Source organism: Thamnophis elegans, chromosome 11, assembly GCF_009769535.1.
Source record: "Thamnophis elegans isolate rThaEle1 chromosome 11, rThaEle1.pri, whole genome shotgun sequence".
NCBI lineage: Eukaryota > Metazoa > Chordata > Lepidosauria > Squamata > Colubridae > Thamnophis > Thamnophis elegans.
Window position 1 is genome coordinate 22,032,176 of NC_045551.1, and position 21,224 is coordinate 22,053,399.

The 21,224-nt window shown below is 43.1% G+C and overlaps 1 protein-coding gene across 1 annotated transcript in view; it reads right to left on the reverse strand.

The window, feature by feature from the left end:
- Positions 1 to 21,224, reverse strand: part of GLRA2 (glycine receptor alpha 2) — a 165,746-nt gene that overhangs the window by 72,271 nt on the left and 72,251 nt on the right.

Sequence of the window (21,224 nt, forward strand, 5' to 3'; positions counted from 1 at the left end):
CAACAAAACACAGACAGGTATTCTAATGAATGTGAGCAAAGTGATGAAGGATCAGTTTTGTTGCTATTACATCACCCTCTGTTTCCCTAATATTTGTTGATTCCACTTGAAAGAATTGGGCTTAATTGCCCTTTTTTATCCAGTTGCTGAATATAAGAGATGCAAATTTCACTTATCTTACATAAATTCTCAAGTTTTTATTATTATTGGTCATCTTACAGTCAGCCAGATGTTTAGACTGTGTTTGACATTTTATTTATTGAGTTCTTCCCAAGGAGCTAGGTTAGTAGTATTATTATGTTGTAAAAGAGCAAGGGACACAGTGGCTCAGTGGCTAAGACACTGAATTTGTTGATCAGAAAGGTCGGCAGTTTGGTGGTTCGAAATCCTAGTGCCAAGTAACAGAATGAGCTCCTGTTACTTGTCCCAGCTTCTGCCACTTAGCAGTTTGGAAGCATGTAAAAAATGCAAGTAGAAAAAATAGGAACCACCTTTGGTGGTAAGATAACAGCGTTCCGTGCACTTTTGGCATTTAGTCATGCCAGCCACATTACCACGAAGACATCTTTGGACAGTGCTGGCTCTTTGGCTTTGAAACAGAGATGAGCACCGCCCCCTAGAATCAAGAATGACTAGTATATATGTGTGAGGGGAACCTTTACCTTTAAAAGAGCAAGAGTAACTCTCACTAATGAGAGAAGATGTGTCAGATCCCTAAAAAGTGATATTGCCATTCAAATTGGGAGGAGGGGGGCCTTGGAGTCAATTTATTGGCAACTGATAGTTTACAACTGGTTTCCTGGCACTAAAAGGCTCGAGATCCCACCACCTTTTGGGGAATGTTTATGATGGCCGTGTGAGGTGTTTTACTTTAATGCCTAATGGAAGATAGCCATAGGAATGTATGTTTATTCGGCTCTCAGGGCAGTTGATAAAGGAAACATCTTCACACTTGTGCATTGGTTAGAATTTGCATGGCAGCAGTCAGTACTGCTTTAATTCTACTTGTATTGCCTAAGGGGATTCAGATGTTGCTTTGCCTTTAATGGTTTCCATTCTTCGTAATTAAAGGTTCCTTTTGAAATAACCCATTTCAAGAGTCTTCACTTTCTTAAGTTAGGAGAAGAGCCATTACATAAAGCAAAATCCGCAAATTGGTCAACCAGGAGAGACAACATTTGCTGTACTGAGAGGACCCTACAAACCATGTCTGAGCACAACAGTGAACAAAGGGAATCTGACTGCTGGAGGGGGATGTCAATCCCCCCCCCAACCAGCTCCATGTACCCTGTCGGAGAGGATGAGGTGAGTCTGGAAGATCCCAAAAAGCTCCGCTGGTCAATCAGCATCGGGGCGAAAGACAGCTGGGATGGGAGAAGCATGGGAGTCACTCTTACCCGAGGTAGCCAAAAACCAGGGTGGAAATTGGAGCTAGAAGCCCCCTCTTACTAGGATTTTGGAAAATCTCAACATCCGGGGGCAACCAGGATGGCAACCAAGAGGCATTGAAAGGGCGGCAACTGCGGATGACACCAGGGGAGCTCACCCCCCTATGGGCCCTGCTGATCAAGCAGATGGCACAGCAGCAACAGGTAGGAACCCAGCAAACCCTCCCCCCAGTTGGCGAATGGATTGGGGGCCACTTCCAACCAACCCTGAAACCTGCAATTAGAAAGAAAAACTCCTTCCCTTGGGGTGAAGTTTGATGGGAACCCGAAAAAATTGGGATTCTTTGTGGCATACGTGCTCACCTGCATGCAAGAATACAGGTGTGATTTTCAAACCCAAGCATCCCGAGTCCGAGTGGTTACCCTAGCTCTGGAAGGAGCTGCCGCCAGATGGATGGTGACACTACATGATGGCGATGCACCAGAACTGCGGGACTTCAACCATTTCATGATGGCCTTGAGCTGACATTTTGAAGACCCATCGCAGACCGCAAAGCACGCAACCGCATTAAAGTTGTGAAGCAGGGACGCTGGCCAGTGGCAGAGTATACTGAAGAAACAGCAATGCCTGCTTACACTATGCCAACCCAGGGCACACCGAAAGAATACAAGGACTTGGCTGAGGTTTTTAGTGAAAAGCCTCTGATGAGCTCCCCCACTACCACTCCACTGACTGTGCAATAGAAATTCTACCTGAGACCAAACTCCCTAAACCCAAGATGTATAGCATGTCTCCAAGCTGGAAGAACTGAGGACATTCATTGAGGAAAAACCTAGCAAGGGGTTTAATTGAACCAGCCTGGCCAAAAATTGCAGCCACTGTGTTATTTAGAGAAAAAAAAGATGGCTCTAAGTGTGTCAATTTTCAAAATTTGAATTCGGTCAGTGTGGAGAATAGGTATCCTCTCCCACTCATGAAGGATACTCATGAAGGATATGCTAGCACACCTCGCGAAAGGGAGAATTTTTTCCAAGTGGGATTTAAGGGAGGCTTACTACTGTATCAGAATTAAGGAAGGAGATGAATGGAAAACGGCATTTAACACCCCTCTTGGATGCTATCAATTCAAAGTGCTACCATTTGGGCTACAAGAGGCCCCTGAAGTATTTATGCAATTAATAAAGAAAGTGTTTCAGGAGCATTTGTATAAGGGCTGTTTGGTTTATATAGATGACATTTTGTTATATTCTGAGACCAAGGCAAGGCAGAACATGTAAAACTAGTCTGGGCAGTTCTGAACAAACTTCGCTCTGCTAAACTTTATGCTAAACTCTCCAAATGCAAATTCCACCAAGAAAAAAATGATTACTTAGGATACCGCATTTCACACCAGGGCATAGAAATGGATCCTTCGCAGGTACAGGCAGTACTTGACTGGGATCCACTCAGAACACGTAAACAGTTACAAAGCTTCCTGAGATTCGCCAACTTTTACCACCAGTTTATCCCCGCTTTCGCCCAGATTGCTCTCCCCATCACCAAACTCTTAAAAACGAAGGGGGAGGATAACCCAAAACCGAAGCAGCCTTTGAACTGGACAATGGAATGCCAAGCTGCATTTGAAAAACTTAAATGGCTGTTTTCAGCAGAGCCAATTCTAAAGCACCCAGACACAGAGAAACCATTCATCATACAAGCAGATGCTAGCGATGTGGCGATAGGAGTGGTCCTGCTTCAGAAAAATGAGCGACCAATTACAACCATGCGCTTACACATCCAAAAAATTGAATGAATCTGGGCAAAGGTGGGTCATTTGGGAGAAAGAGGTGTATGCAGTTTGGTGGGCTCTTTTAACCTGGAGGCATTTTCTAGAGGGAAGTAAAATCCCTTTGGAAGTCTGGATGGATCATAAAAAATTAGAAGCCCTAAAGACCCCAAGGAAACTCCCCCAAAACAAGTATAATGGGCCCAGTACTTTAAATGGTTTGAATTTACGCTCAGATATCTCGGGGGGGGGGATTTTCTGGCAGATGCACTATCCAGGAAACTGCAATACAATAGTATGAAGCCAGATGTAATCAAACTCATGATACAAAACAATCAACTAGCCACTAAAGTAACCACCAGATTCCAGGAAAAACAAGACACTCTGATGAACAATGACACCACCCAAACTTTTAACCTTTAACCATCGATGAATGGTTTTTGAGCAACAAATCCAGCTGCCCGATGAAAGATAACTTAGCTTAGGTGGGAGGGAAGTTGTATGTTCTGGCTAGCCAAAGACTGTGTTTAATGGTAAGATGCCATGACTCCAAATTAGCTGGACACTTTGGTTTTGTGAACACTTTACACCTAATTAAAAGGCATTTTTGGTGGCCATCACTAAAAAAAGGACACAGAGAGCTATGTAGCTAGCTTCCCTATTTGTGCAGCAGCTAAAAGACTCCAAGGGAAAATCCGAGGACTGTTACAGAAGGTAGCTGAACCTTCAGCACCCTGGAAGGAGATTGCTATGGACTTTATTGTCGAACTACCAGAAAGCGCATTTGGGTTGTAACAGATCTGTTTTCAAAACAGGCACATTTTATACCTTGCCAAATAATCCCAACTGCCAAAAGTCTAGCCAAGTTATTCCTGATACACATTTATCGCCTTCATGGAGCCCCACAGAGAATCATCTCCGACACAGGGGTCCAATTCACCTCAAAATTTTGGAGGGCATTTTTGACCTTACTTGGCACAACCCAAGGATTGAGCTCCAGTCACCATCTGGCCACTAACAGGCAAACTGAAAAATTGAACCCGGTTCTAGAACAATATCTAAGATGTTTTATTAATTTTCAACAGGATAACTGGACTAATCTTTTACCTTTTGCGGAAGTGGCCTTCAATAATGCTGTGCACTCAAGTACTGGTTTCCCCCCTTTTAGAGTAGCAACAGGCCAGGATTTCAACCCCATGCCTGAACTACCTGCAGAAGAACCCACTATCCCCTCACTTAAAGAATGGATAGATATGGGATGGCCAGGGCTTGACGTCGCAATGACACGGCATGCAATATTGGGTCTCTAGGATTGCTGTCGATATCTCTGTTTCTGGATGGTCCTTTTGGACCTAAATTGTTGTGAAGGAACAGTGATAGAGAAGAGCATGTCCTACTGATCTCAGGGGCATCACAAAGCCCTTGATTGATCCAGGAGAAAGCTCTTTTTGCCAGCTACAAGAGAAGCAACCAAAATGGCTGCCAGAGGTTGGGACAAGCCTCTAAAACAGAAGCAGTACAGGAGTGTGTTGAATTGGTGAGAAAAAATTTTATTATTAGAGAAAGGAAAACCCAAAAGAATTGGAATTTAAAATAAAATTGAAGACAGAAGAAAACAAGCAGCAAATTAACTCTGGTTTAAGACGATCATGTTATCTTTTCTACCTTAACTTTGTTTGTTTTCTATGGATGGACTCTTTACAAATACCTCTTACTTTTAAACTGGACTGGTCTGTTTTTTTCCTTTTTCCTCTATATTTTCTCATTTATGGTATTCATGGATTAAAAGCTTCTTCTCTGGTAAGGCTGGGACGCAGTGTGATTTTTACACTTTTTTTCTTTTCCTCTCTTGGACAGAGAGGCAGAAACAGATGGAAAAGAGGTAACTGCCATCTAGTGGCTAGAGGCTAGGCAATATCTGATAAAGCTATAAGCTTTGTTTACTGAAAGGTTCAGTGAAAACATTTTGTTGATACAGGTGTTCCTTTGAAGGAAAGAGAAAGCTTTGATTTGAAAAACTTCACTGAATGTGTTTGACCTAAAAAATCTCAGATGTTTTGGCAGTGTTTATAACCTGGAAAATGACACAATGTGAAGAAGAAAAGGCACTAACTTTGCAAAGAATTTTCTTAGAAATTCAAAAAGTTTTAATAATTACAGAGAGAATTGAAAAGAGACTTGAAATTATAGATCAAAATATAAAAAGTACAGGGACAGCGATGAAGAGGACAGAGCTGAAAAAATAACAGGGACATATGAAAGTGATAAGAAAATTGTTGATATTGACAGCAAACTGAGAGTGGAGGGAAATGACAAGTGTGAAATACGGAAAGGAGAAATTGATGAACCGGATCTTCATTTCAGATGTCAGAAAACAGATGAAGAAAGGAGAGAAAATTTGGCAGAAATAATGAGAGTAATCTCAGCAAAAGCACTAATGATAACAAAAGTGAAGTTGATAAAAAGAGCAGATAAAGGATTTCAAATTCTTATAAAACATGCAATGAACAACAAGTTATTAAGAGAAGTCCACGTAAGACTTATCAAGAAAACATTTATAATACAGACTTTACAAATGGCAAGAGATATTGGACTGCACTATCTCTGGAAGGATACAGGATGATGAAATGAAATGTCACAATAAATTTTAGTTAAATGTAGTTAAATTGGAGTGCTATGTACAACGTAATAATAGCTATAGTCAAATAAATGATTAATAATGATAACAAAGCATTTCTATATACTAGATTGATAATATGAAATTTTATACAATACTATAAGTGAGGATCATGGGGAGGATGTTGAAAAGCCTTTTTATAAAAGATAAACAATTCTATATAGAATAGATTACAAAGATGGAATATCATTGGATAATTTCAGGATAATGTAATAAAATGTTATAATACAAATTTACTTCAAATTTAATATGCCTTATGTTGAAAGGATGTAATAATAGCTGGGCTTAATGGATGTTTAATAATTATAACAATTTGTATACATGTATATTAGATTGATGATACTAATAATGGGAAAAAACATGGAATTGAAAATTATTAGAGAGTGTTATCAATGCTAAAATGATTGAATGACTTAGAATAGGAGGAAGCATAATAACAATGTATACAAAGATATCTTGATTGTCAATATGTGAATTTTGATAAAATTCAAGTGAGGCCTACAGAAAGGACACAGAAAGACTTTGTAACCAATTGACACACTATGTGTCATTGAAGAGGCTTTTATGTTATATGTGTTGTGTGTTTGTGTTTGTGTCTGTCTGAAAATAAAAATTTTATTAAAAAAAAAGAATGGATAGACACGTCACAAAATACATGGCCAGTAGTTAGATTGGCTTTACAGGAAGCTAGAGAGGCTTTTAAAATTCAAGCTGACAAGAAAAGAGTAGAACCCAAACCTTTCCATATTGGAGATAGAGTATACTTATCAACAAAATTCCTGAGGTCATTGGAGACATCAAAGAAATTAGGGCCAAATTTCATTGGACCTTTCCCTATCACGAGAGTTATCAACCCAGTAACTGTAGAATTACTCCTTCTAAAGACACTCAGGCAAGTCCACCCAATATTTCACATTAGTTTACTCAAACGAGAAGTAATCTCACAACTCAGACCACCTGCACCTACACCACCCGTTCCTATCATGATAGAAGGCAAACAACATGTCAGCCTCTGTTTTGCTGCTTGCTTTCGGCTGCCATTGAAATGGGGAGGGGGGCATGGTATTTGGGTTGGGGAGTATTCAGTGCAGGAGCAACTGTAAAAAGGGAGTTGTTCTCACCATCTACCGTGTATGTTGCAGATAGAGGATTTGCCGCCAAGGCCAACTGTCCGGCATACCAACCTGATGATGCTTTTTGAAGATATCTCCCACTTGACACCTGTGGGGTGTAGGGATTGGACTATGGGATGGGGTTACCAAGGGGAAGGGGTTGGGTCACATATTGATATCTATGATTACGTGCGCTTTTGCCTCAGATCTTGCTTTGCCTAGCAGCTATCTACTCATGACCAGTAAAAGTACTCTTAATTCTGCAAAATGGAGTTGAGTGGTTTCTTTCTTGGTTACTGAGGGAGGCCGCCTGACAAAACACTTTGAGATTAAGGAAATCCTGGACCCTAGGATCCACAGGGGGAAAACCCAATACTTAGTTGCTTGGAAGCATCTACCCTCATCTCAAAATGAATGGGTAACTAAACACTATATTAGGGCCCCTACCTTACTGAAATAATTCCATTCCCAATATCCTAACAAACCTTGTTAAACTACTATGATGGGATTTTTGTTTCTTTCTTTTCACAGGTGGATCTCTCCTTTTTGTAAAGAACGGCAGCATGTCAGATCCCTAAAAGTGATACTGCCATTCAATTGGGAGGAGGAGGGCCTTGGAGTCAGTTTATTGACAATGCCTGTGACAGCTGATATTTTACAATTTCCTGACACTGAAAGGCCGGAGATCCCACCAACTTTTGGGGAATGTTTATGGTTGCTGTGTGCGGTGTTTTACTTTAATTCCTAATGGAAGATAGCCATAGGAATATGTTGTGGCCCAGCACAATTGAGCTGCTGATGGACTCGGATAGCGAGGAACTATATGAGTCTGCCATGGAAGAGGTGGAGGACCCTGGGCAGGGTTCAGACTCAGAGCAGGGACCAGAGAGATTGGTTGCCCACCAGGAGGCACCTGAGGCATGGAGCAGTGGAGATGATCAGAGGCAGTTTGTCCCTGATGCTAGAGTGCATCGAGCTGAGAAACAGAAGCAGCAACTCCGTAGGCAGTCTCATAGATGATAATTACAGACAGGTGGTTGTGCCTGGGCCCCTCCCAAGAGGGTTTATAAGGAAGGGCATTGGGAGGGCACATTTGCAGGAAACAACTATTCGAACTCTTATTGAAGAAATCTGTATTCTAGTCATGTCTTGTGGAATTATCTGAGTTGCTTTTTTGGAGCTTCTGGGTTGATGCCAACCAATTATCTTGAACGTGAGTTTGCCTGGGCCTTCAGCCAAAGGACTGGTTATCACATTCATTAAATAGTGGCAAACAGCCAAGCCATTGGCCTGGTTTATTCACAGGCCAGGGGGGGTCAGAACAGGAATGTATGTTTATTCAGCTCTCAGGGCAGTTGATAAAGGAAACATCTTCACACTTGTGCATTGGTTAGAATTTGCATGGGAGGGGTCACTACTGCTTTAATTCTACCTGCATTGCCTAAGGGGATTCAGATGTTGCTTTGCCTTTAATGGTTTCCATTCTTCTAAATTAAAGGTTCCTTTTGAAATAATCCGTTTCAAGAGTCTTCACTTTCTTAAGTTAGGAGAAGAGCCATTACAAGATGGCAAAATGTAATGGACAGTAAAGAGAAAGCTGAGCTGCTTAATTCATTCTTTGTATTGCTCTTCACACAAAAAGATAATATAGCCCAACCTACCAAAAATATAACCATAAAAGACAGACTAGGAATACAAATTTTATTTATATTTTCATTTTAAAAGAATCTAGCCTGATTTGGCACTTTCCAATTCTCTGAATGCTAGGCATTTCTCTAAAGAAATAAATCTAATCAAATAAACATACCAAATAGAAAATTGCATGTCAGAAATGTGTGTGAATGTTTGTGCTGATCTTTTAAGCCTGCGAGCTGCTGTGGAAATATGAACAACTGGGTTTGTACAGGAAAAATGTTTCCCTTCTAGGAAGCAAAACAGATGTGTGTGTTTATCTATCTTCCTTGTGTATAGAAATATAAAGCAAGCAATTACTGTCAGGCAAAACTGGGTTACTGATGCCCTGATGTGGTATGGTGCGGAATGCTTGCATGCATGAAAGACTCCAAAGGCAATTCTAAAGAGTGTCATTCACTGTTCTTCTGATGTGTTAGTGTTTTGCACTGGGACAAAGAAGAGCAGCTTTCTGGTTTTCTGTAACTTATTGAAACTATTCAAGTCTCTTAGTGTCACACAGACTCAACATCTCTTGAGAAAAGGAAAAAACAAAAGGATATTTGAGGGTCTTTTCTCTCCAGTCAAGCTGGAAAGCCTGAGGATACTCCAGGATCCCAAAAAAGGAAATGTGTGAAATCAGCGATATGCACACAGAGGGAGCCTTATATGTGCATCTTATGTACTGTGCCTGAGCCTTATGTAATTTTATAGGTCCAAATTACTCCAAACATAAATGTAGATTCTCTATAGAGTTGCAATCTAACAATCTTGGAGTTCTTCTGGATAATCACTTAAACATGAGCTAGCAGTGTGCGGCAGCAGCAAAAAAAAAAACCTAATATAATCCTTGGTTGTATAAACAGAGGCATAGAATCAAAATCACATGAAGTGTGTGAAATATGTGAAAGTATGTAAAGTATGAAAAATGTGATCATAAAAGTCCAGTCCAGCAGAATACTACTGAAAAATAAAAAGAAATTCAAGAAGAAACCAACATGGCTGCACAAAGATCTCTTTGACAAACTGAAAGACAAAAAGGACAAGAACAAAAAAATGGAAAGAGGGACACTTAACTAAGGCTGATTACCACCAGATAGCCAGAACATGCAAAGATGAAGTCAGGAAAGCAAAGGCTCAGAATGAACAGACTTGCAATGAAAGTCAAAGATAATTAAAAAAAAGTTTCAACATATTAATAACAAGAAAAAGGTAAAGGAAACAGTTGGTCAACAATGGTCCTATCCACAAAATGAATTTCACTGTAGAGAAAAGCAAACTTTTACATTTCGGCAGGAAAAATCAAAAGTGTAAGTACAGATTAGGCAAGACCTGGCTCAAAAACAGTATGTCAACTCATAAAGTTGCCATGGTGAGGAAAGAGGGGGGGGGAGCCCATTCCATGCATACCTTTGGCTAGAGTCGGATCTCAGATTATTACAGCAAGCTTGTGAGGGGTGCACCTCATTAGAGAATGTGATTTATGACACAGACTGAGGGGAGGGAAGGAACAGGGGTAAAGTTCAGTTATAATTCAAATGAGACTTAGATCTGACTGCAATAGGGTATTGCCAAAATGGTGCTCTTTTGAAACTTGGCTTGAGGCTCATGAATCAATTAGGGCATCTTTCAGAAACCTGACACAGTAACTGTGAGAGGGACTTTGGAGTTTTATTGGATGATCACTTGAATATGAGGCAGCTGTGTGTAGCAGCAGCCATAGAAGCTAAAAAGCAATCATGTGTTGTATAAACATAGGCATAGAATCAAGATCACATGACGTATTAGTGCCACTTTATAAAACCCTAGTAAGACTAGTAACCACACCTGGAATATTGCAACCAATTTTAGTCACCATGCTACAAAAAAGATACTGAGACTTTGGAAAAATTCAGAGAAGAGCAACTAAGATGATCAAAGGCCTGGAGACTAAATCATATGAAAAACGACTGCAGAATTAGGGTTAAGAAGAATTAGGGGTGACATGATAGCAGTATTCCAGGACTTGGGGGGCTGCCACAAAGAAGAGGGAGTCAAATTATTCTCTAAAGCACCTGAAAGCAGGACGAGAAGCAATGGATGGAAAGTGAGAGGATTGCGCATGTGCGAGGAAGATGGCTGCTTGAGCTTTTCGCTCGGGTGTGAAGAACAAACAACCTGGATGATAACCCGAGTTCTGTTGCAATTTGATGCCGGAGGAGTTAAGCCTGGAAAGAAGAACTTGAGAGGAGCAAGGAACGGTGATTATTAACGAGAAGCCTTCCCTGACAGCCCCAGACAGAGCAACTGTTTGGAGTAGCAGTGAGTGGCAGCGAGAGATTACGATCGGCTCCCCCCCTCTTCCCCCCCACAGAGACTGTGAACGACCTTTCCCCCCCACGGAGGCACGGAGACAATACGGGCAGCTTGCAACCGAAAGAACTGCTGTGCTTTTTGTTTTGTGCTTTGTTTTGAGCCCGGGGAGGTGCTGGGGAAGAAGCATACGAGCGACTTGAATTCAGGTGCCCCCATAGCCCTTCCAGATGCCCTCCCCCCTCCCTCCTCCTCCCTCTGCAACTCAGCCCTTGTATTAACTTTATCATCATCTTCTTCAGAACCCTGTTTGGGTGGATTTTTCCCTTGGTGGACTTGAAGAGTTTTTTCTACTGCCTGTTATTGACAGTGGGGAGCCTCAGTTTATCTCCCCCGTTGGCCATTTGGCCCTTTTCCAGCTGGGCCTCTAAACATCTGGGCGTAGGAGGACTCCCGGTTTCACATTACTTTCTTAGACATTTGGGACTTTTTTCAGCTTTACTAGAGGGGGGAAACGTTATCCTCCCCCTCTGTATACCATCTGTGGATTGTGGCTGGGTTTTCAACCATCTTGGTCAATTTAATTGCTATAGGAAGGGAGAGGAGCGGAGTACCTCTCCCTCCCCCTTCTCACATTGTTCCATTTAGATCTGCGCAATTTTTAGTCTCTCTGCATTTTATGAATGAGGTGAGAATGATGTGACTGTTGTTGTATGTGCCCACTTTTTTTTAACCCCTATTATTGTTGTAACTTTTCTGTGTTTTTAAATTGTTAGTGGGGAGCGAATGGTTCTGTGACTGTGTATGTCTGAGCAGGCTGGGGCCTATCCAGGTACCCTCTGTGCTGAGTGCTGTGCAGAAGTATTAGGGGGGCCTGAGCCAATCCCAGCCTCAGGATGTTTGATTCGAAGGGCCTGCCAGAGCATGCGGGAGTTATGGGGGTGGGTGGAGGGGCCACGGACATGGGAGTGGGCCGGAGCATTACGGTCTTAACAGGGAGGGGCAGATACGGCGGGGACTTTAGGGCAGGCCATTACCAGGGAAGGAGGGTTCGCTACGTCACAGAGATCCCTCCTTCCGGCCCTATGAGTCCCACTCCAAGGCCAGATGGTGTGAGTAATCAGGACCCTGGTCTCAGGCTGCTGTCGCTAAATGCCAGGTCTGTAGTTCATAAGGCTCCTCTCGTTCAGGACTTAATTTTAGACGAGAGGGCAGACCTGGCATGTATTACTGAAACCTGGCTGGGCCCGGAGGGAGGAGTCCCCCTCGTAGAGATGTGCCCAGAGGGCTTTCAGGTGCTTCATCAGCCAAGGGCCCAGGGAAGGGGTGGGGGTGTGGCCATTATTATCCGAGAGTCTCTAGCACCTCGTAGGATCCCTGCTCCGGAGCTTGTCGGGTGTGAGTCCCTGCTGGTGAAGTTGGACCTCAAGGGTCAAGTGGGTTTGCTGCTAACGTACCTGCCTCCCAACAACGTTGCAGCAGCCCTTCCCTCGCTCCTCGAGTCGGTAGCCGAGCTGGCAGTTGAGTTCCCCAGGCTTATGGTTCTGGGGGATTTCAATTTGCCTTCGCTCGGTGAACACTCTGATGGAGCGCAGGAGTTCATGGCTTCCATGACAATCATGGGCTTGACCCAAGTAATTCAGGGCCCAACCCACTTGGCGGGTCACATGCTCGACCTCGTATTTCTCTCGGAGCAGTGGAGTTGTGATCTTGGTCTGAGGGGTAGTGAGATCTTACCCCTGTCATGGTCAGACCACTACCTACTGAGGCTTGACTTTCGGAGACCAAACCCCCACTGTAGGGAGGAGGAACCGACCAGGTGGTTCCGCCCCAGGTGACTTATGGACCCCTTGGGGTTCCAGACGGAACTTGGGGTTATTCCTGATACTCTCGCCCGCAGTCCGGTGGAGACTCTGGTTGCTGCTTGGAACTCGGCAGCGACGGAGTCTCTCAACCGGATTGCGCCTCTACGGCCGCTCCGAAGCAGTGGATCCAGGAGGGCCCCTTGGTTTACTGAGGAACTCCGGGAGATGAAGCGCCGAAAGAGACGCCTAGAGCACCAATGGAGATCCAGTAAATCCAAATCGAACCGAGCACTTTTAACATCTTGCATCAGAGAGTACATCCGGGCAATCAGGACGTCAAAAAGAACTTACATTGCCTCTCTGATTGCTTCCGCTGAGTCGCGCCCAGCCGCCCTGTTCAGGATAACCCGCTCCCTCCTAAATAGGAGGGATATGGGTGATCCTTTGCAGGGCAGGGCTGAGGATTACGTCCAATTCCTCGCGGATAAAGTTGCTCGGTTTCAGGCGGACCTGGACTCCAATCCTGCAGAACCAGCCGAGGCACTAAGGGATAATCTGGTAGGTCATCGCTGGATTGATTTTCAGGCTGTTACCCCTGAGGACGTGGACAAGGCCATGAGAGCTGTAGGTGCCTCCACATGCGTGCTGGACCCATGCCCCTCCTGGCTGGTTGTTAACAGCAGGGAGGTGACACGGGGCTGGATCCAGGCGGTTGTTGCCGCCTCCCTACGGGAGGGGGTCTTTCCCCCCGCTTTAATGGCGGTGGTGGTGAGACCCCTCCTGAAGAAACCATCTTTGGATCCAGCCGTTCTAAACAACTATCGTCCAGTCTCCAACCTCCCCTTTGTGGGGAAGGTTGTTGAGAAGGTGGTGGCCTTTCAGCTCCAGCGGTCCTTGGAGGAAGCCAGTTATCTTGATCCATTCCAGTCAGGCTTCAGGCCTGGCTACAGCACAGAAACCGCTTTGGTCGCATTGACCGATGATCTCTGGAGAGCCAGGGATGGAGGCCATGCCTCCATCCTGGTACTCCTTGACCTCTCTGCGGCTTTCGATACCATCGACCATGGTATCCTTCTGCGACGACTGCGGGAGGTGCGGGTGGGAGGCACTGTCTTACGGTGGTTCTCCTCTTACCTCTCGGACAGGTCGCAGTCGGTGTTAGTCAGAGGGCAGAGATCGACCCCCAGGCCCCTAACATATGGGGTGCCGCAGGGTTCGGTCCTGTCCCCCCTTCTTTTTAATATCTACATGAAAGCGCTGGGCGAGATCATTCGATGGCCCGGGATAAAATACCACCAGTATGCGGACGATACGCAGTTGTATCTGTCTGCCCCGTGCCAACTCAATGAAGCGATGGACGTGATGAGCCAGGGCCTTGAAGCTGTTAGAGACTGGATGGGGGTTAACAAGCTTGTACTCAATCCAGATAAGACCGAGTGGCTGCTGTGCTTCCCTCCCACTAATTGGCCAAGTGTTCCATCTCTCAGGCTGGGGGGTCAAATACTACGCCCCTCAGATAGGGTCCGCAACTTGGGAGTCCTCCTGGACCCACAGCTGACCTTTGAACATCATTTGTCAGCTGTGACCAGGGGGGCATTTGCCCAGGTTCGCCTGGTGCACCAGTTGTGTCCCTACCTGAACCGGGAGGCTCTCACAACAGTCACTCATGCCCTTGTGACCTCTAGGCTGGAATACTGCAATGTGCTCTACATGGGGCTGCCCTTGAAGAGTATTCAGCGACTTCAGCTGGTCCAGAATGCAGCCGCGCGAGCGATCGTGGGTGCACCTCGTTTCACCCACGTAACACCTATCCTCCGCGAGCTGCACTGGCTGCCTGTTGATCTCCGGGTGCGCTTCAAGGTGCTAGTTGTCACCTACAAAGCCCTTCATGGTATTGGATCTGGGTACTTGAGAGACCGCCTACTGCCAATTACCTCCCCTAGGCCAATAAGATCCCATAGATTAGGCCTCCTCCGAATTCCATCAGCCGGCCAATGTCGACTGGCAACTACCCGGAGGAGAGCCTTCTCGGTGGCTGCTCTGACCCTCTGGAACGAACTCCCCGTGGAGATTCGTACCCTCACCACCCTCCAGACCTTCCGCGTAGCCCTTAAATCCTGGCTGTCCCGACAGGCCTGGGGCTAAAGACTCCAACCCCACTCGAATAGTATGACTGTTGTGCTTTTTTAATGATGTATTGTCTTCATGTTTGTAACTTGTTTGTCCTTCCCTCCCCCTGAATTGTGAGCCGCCCTGAGTCCCCTCAGGGAAAAGGGCGGCATACAAATAAAGTAAATGAAAATGAAATGAAATGAAAATTCAAGGAGTCACCATAGCTCGAGGAGGAGCCAGTGGGTACTCTGCCTCCACTGCCTTCCCCATGCCACCTACCCACTGCTCCTTTTCCCTAGACCAGGAGAGGTGGCTCCTGAAGCCACCTCTCCTCCATGTACAGAGGCTGCTCCAACTTCTTGGACCCCTGTTCAGGGCACACACTGATTGGATGAGCCCCAGGCCATACTTATGCAGCTGCCAGTACCTCCTGGAGGGGATGTTCTCCTAACTTTGCCCCACCATCCATCTTCTTGTCAGCTGCTGACATCTCAGTATTACAGCTCTCCTGAAAGGGTCCAAGTCAGTTGCATTAGATTTAGAGCTGGTTTAATGTTAGCTATCCAGCTAGAGCAGGGGTGTCAAACTCAATTTCATTGAGGGCAGCATCAGCATTATGTTTTCCCTCAAAGGGCCAGTAGCCAGGTTGTCATGACTAGGTGGGTGTGGCTGGCTTGATGCTGTTCACTGGGCATGGCTGACTTGGGATGGTTAGGAACAAGTTGCACCAACTAATTCAACATGGGGACAATTTGGTGCTCCACAAGTTACTTGTTTCCCAAACTTCTGGCAGCCAAGTGCGTGTATGTGCATGCACACACCACACTCACATTCCACATTTGAGGACTTTTATCCACAGAGGAAGGAGAGGGCCTTCTCCCCAGCCCAGACATGATTGGCAACTTGTAAGCTCAGATGTGGATAAAAGTCTCCAATCTTGGAATGGTGCATGTGCGTGTGCACAGCATGCCAAAGGACAAATTCTTCTCCCAATCCCAGACATCATTGGCATTTCCCGACAAAGCAGGAGGCAGAAGACAACGCTGCTGTGTGTGAAAGTGTGGAAGCGAAATATTGCAGGAAGCACTTTCCTCTGAGTCCAACTCCTCCCTTTGCAGGTCTCTAAAGAGCAAGCAGAAGAGGCAGGGGAACAATGCTCCCTAGTCCTGCACAAGGGAGGCTGGTCCTTCTCGAAAGGGAATCCTCATTTCTAATCATATGTGATAAAGAAACTGGCTTGTTGGACAGCCTTCCCTCAAGCAGGTCCCCTACCATCCCCTTCCCCTCTCCAGAGATCTGTCAAGGCAGAAGTTGGACTTGAAGGCAACTGCTTCCTGAAAACTTTCTCCTTCATGCTTCCACATGCAGCAGTGTCATCCTCCGCCTCTTGTGGGGGGGGGGAGGCAACACTGGAAGGGGGGATCCGAGATCTCCAGCAAAGAAAAGTGAGCACCAAAGCCTAGTCCACAAGAGGAATCTCACCATCCCTCTCAGGCCAGGCAGATGACCCCCAGATGGTGGCGCAGGCTGCTTGGAACCTGGCAGGTGGAGGGTAAGTGGCCAGCCTGGACCTTGAACTCCCAGGACCCTGCAGCCTACTGCAGCCCCACCTCCCCGAGGGGGGCACCCAGTTGTGCTTACCTCCTCAAGACTGCTGTGCTGTGCTCACTCTCCGTGGCCAGGTTGCTCATGGTGGGTGTGGGGAGTGAAAAAAAGTCGTGATGCCATGATGATGCAAGTTTGACACCCCTGGTCTATGCTATATACCCCTATTTGCTAATCATTTTGGGGGATCAAAACCATATTATGCTTAACCATTTAACCTGCTTTTATCCTGTGCTGATGGTGGATTAAGAAAATATTATCCAGACTCATCTGCTTTGGCTACAGCTAGCAAGGCATTCCATCTGGGCTCTAGGTTAATATGTCTTCCCACTAGATAATTCATCTGCTGCATACACCTACCCATCTTTGTTTTAGAAAAAACAAATGCCAATCCCTTTCCTTCCTGTTGGTGGGTTTTACTGGATGCATCTATTTTTGTCCCTCCCTTTGGTTCTGTCTTTGTCTATGTATACAATGCACAGCACAAGTTTAAATTGAATTATATATACCAAGTTAGAGCATCAAGGCCACATATGCATACAGGCATAAACCAGTTTGCCTATTGCTCTGTCTTTTAGGACTACCTTTACTAAGAGTGCTGTAACAGTGCTTTTATTACTCCTGCTTTATAAACAGAAGGTTGCTGATTTGAAACCCAACAGAGAGATGTATGAGGGATCCTTGGTTCTCTCTGAGCTTGCTTGTTTTCCTGCAGACATTTCATTACCCTAACTAGGTAACATCATCAGTGCTAGTATGAAATGTCTACAAGGAAACAGAGGACTCATTTCAACCCTGAGCTACAAATGTTCTTTTTTATTAGAGAGATGTATGTTCCTTTAATTACTTTTATTTTCTTTTAGTTAATTTCTTTTCCATTGATCTTTTTAAAAAATAAAACAACCAATGCCTCATTTCATAATTTTTTCCCAGTCATTTAATAGATATTACCACTGGGATTATTAAAAGTTGAGGGGGAAATTGTTAGCTCAGGAAAAGAAAAACAAATTCATCATAAAGGGATTCAAACCATCAAATTTCAGTTCACAAGGCCAATTTTATAAACCAGGGGTCAGCAAACCAGGGGTCAAATCTAATCCACTGCCTGTTTTTGTACAGTCCACAAGCTAAAATGATATTTTTACAACTTTTTTAAATTATAGAAAAAATGGAAAATAAAAATATTCCATGGTTGTTTCATTATATGAATTCAAGTGTCAGTGTCCATGAATAAGGTTTCATTGGAACACAGCCACATGCATTTGTTTATGTATTAATTACAATTGCCTTTTTACTACAATGGCAGAGTGGAAAATTTGTGAGACTTTATGCGGCACTCTCATCACTTTTCCTGCTCTTCCACACACGAAAAGTTGCAATAACTCAACAATGTTTCGAGTGCCTTGAGTATTGGAATACTGGAACATTTTATTTATTTATTTTCATTACCAGTACATACAGCATATAAAAATAATAATAAAAAAGAGAGAAACATGGATTTTGAATGCCTTACTTTTAAGGCAAAGAGAAGGGTGGATTATTCTAGATGGCAAAGCATTCTATTTCTTATGCAACAACAGTACAATCTATGTCAACATTACCAGGCTAAACATTTCTCACAACATTCCAATTTAAAGGAAACCAACAATTAGAAAAATGTAAAATGGAATATTTGATCACAGCAGAATTTCTTCACAATAATAAAAAAATGATACTGCAACCAAGGTAAAGCTTCCTTGTTAACTGAGCAAGGAAAGCTGTTTGGGGGGGGGGCAAGTTAATTAAATTGTATTTGTTTGTAGCAGCCTAAAAAATGTGTCCAGACAAAATAAACGTGTTTAAGACTATTAGCCTTTTGGTGAGAACAACTGCTGGAAGGTTGAGTACATTGGGAGCAATATCACAAGGCAAGTGATTGTGAGTGATTTTCTTTGGTTCTTAACAAGGCAACATATGTTACTAATATTGTTCAGTTGCTGTTTATTTGTAGAGTTGATGCTGAATTTGAAGTGACTGAAAATTAACACCTCTGTGAATAATTTGCACGGAACAACTATGGGTGAGAATATTTTCAAAGAAGTTGAGAAAACACTAATTCAGTACAACTGAAGTGGAATCTGCTAAGATGTGTTACAACCGCTGCCAGTAAATATATGTGTGGAGCAATAAAAGGCTTGGTTGGAAAAATTTACAAACCTTTGAAAATATAAGATCTTTATATCCAATGGTCATTCGTTGTATTATATATGTATTCTGCAGATTTTTTTTTGAATCTGTCATGTGTTGTTGAATTTGTAATGTCAACAGTGAATTCATTTACTCTCATGGACTTAAATCATTGTCACATCCATGAATTTTGTCAGAAAAAGAAAGAGAATATTCTGACTTGAATTATCACACAGCAATTTGATGATTTAACAAAGGTAAAGTTTTATTGTGATTTTTGGGCACCGGATTGAGATTGATTTTTTTCTGAATAAGAAGAAACTCTTAGCCATTATTACTGAATAATGAATGGCTTTAGAAATTAACTTTTGCTGCAGATTTGATAATATTTCTTAACATGTTCAACTAAAACTACCTGTTTAACTTTCACATATACTATAAGCACTCTTTTGCCTTGCAAAATCATTTCAACAATACAGAATCACTAATAATATTAAGCTGCTGAATATATTTATCATTACTATCAAAAATTAGAACAAGAAACAAAATCACCATAAAATTCTTCACAAATCTGAAGCAAAAATATTTTTCAAATTCAAACTACATTTTCAGCAGCATTTTTCAGACTTTAATCCTAGTGCAAAAGAAATTTCCATATTTCAAAATGCATTTAACTATGCAATTGTGGCGAGTCTCCCTAACCTTTAACTGGAAGTGATTAATCTGCAATGCAATGACAGGCTGAATGGCAAATATCAAGAGAAAAATCTATAACTGCCATCTAAATGATGCATATGCTCAATTAAAATCACATGCTCATGGATTGATATCAGTATTTGGCAATATCTGTCTGCAAAGACATTTTTAAAGATGAGATATTATGGAGTTTAATATTTAATTAAATAAATTATGAATTTATTTTAAAATGTGTTATTTTTTGTTACAAATTTAAAAAGTAATAATCTGAAGTTCTAGAAATGTAGCATCTCTTCATTTTATCTATTTTGGCATTTTATTTATTTTAGAAAAGGAGGCAAACATGGAAAATAGAAGAGATTGATATTAAAAAATGCTTAGATTTTCTTGATTTATTCTCTATATATGAAATAATTCAAAGAGTAGATTAAATTCCAAGGGAAAATGAAAAAGGCAAGGTGGCAAATCATGACCCAGAATACATATTTTGACATATTATAAGAACATATCAAATAAGTAAATAACTTCTCATTTTCTGAAATATTAAAGGTAAAGGTAAAAGTCCCCCCTGCACATATGTGCTAGTCATTCCCAACTCTAAGGGGTGGTGCTAATCTCCATTTCAAAGCTGAAGAGCCAGCGCTGTCAGAAGACATCTCTGTGGTCATGTGGCCAGCATGACTAAATGCCGAAAGTGCACGGAATGCTGTTCTCACCAAAGGTGGTTCCTATTTTTTCTACTTGCATTTTTACATGCTTTCGAATTGCTAGATTGGCAGAAGCTGGGACAGGTACCTGGAGTTCACTTCGTTACGCAGCTCTAGGGATTCGAACCGCCAAACTTCCGACCTTTCTGATCCACAAGCTCAGCGTCTTAGCTACTGAGCCACCACGTCACATTCTGAAATATTACATCTTATCATTTTTCTATAAGTTTAAAAATAAGTCTTTTGCTTGCATTTAAGCTGTTTCTCTACTCTCTTATAGGTAATTTATTTACCAATGTGATGTATTTTGAAATATTAATTAAAGGTAGAAATTATTCTCCCAAAGAATAAAGCGCAAGATGTGAGTATTTAAGATGTCTATTTCTGAGACCTGTCAGGAGAAAAATATGCTTTAAAAATTTACTGGAATCAACAGTTGCTATTAGCCTGGTCAATCTGTAATTAAGAGGTTAGGACATGTGAAGGAAGGCAGACTATTTCATGAGCTTGACCGCATGAACCTGCAGCACCATTCATTACAAACTCAGTTTTGTCTTCCATGCATTTAATTTTGATGAAACGTAGAGCAATTTTGTAAACTGCAAACAGCTTTTACAAAAGCTTCATTGATGTAGTTTAGTTTAGTTTAGTTTAATAACATTTGTATGCCGCCCAATCCCGTGGGACTCCGGGCGGCTAACAATACAGTAAATCAAAAAAAAAAAAAAAAAAAGAGGAAAGAAAGATAGATTTAAAAAACACATCATGCACTCCATTCTGAGTGGGGCTGGACCATATTTTGGGGTCAACAGCCCTAGGCCTGCCAGAACAGCCAGGTTTTAATGGCTTTACGGAAGGCCGGGAGAGTGGGAAGGGTCCAGATCTCTGCGGGAAGATCGTTCCACAGGGCCGGGGCAGCTACAGAGAAAGACCTCCCCCGGGTAGTCGCCAACTGGCATTGTCCGGTCGATGGTACCCGAAGGAGGCCCAATCTGTTCGATCTTACAGGTCGTTGGGAGGTGTGTGGCAGGAGGCAGTCCCGTAGGTATCCAGGTCCCAAGCCATGTAGGGCTTTAAAGGTAATGACCAGCACCTTGAAGCACGTTCAGAGACCAATGGGAAGCCAGTGCAGCTCGCGGAGGATAGGTGTAACATGGGTGTACCTAGGTACACCCGATATCGCTCGTGCGGCCATATTCTGGACCAATTGTAGTCTCTGAACACTCT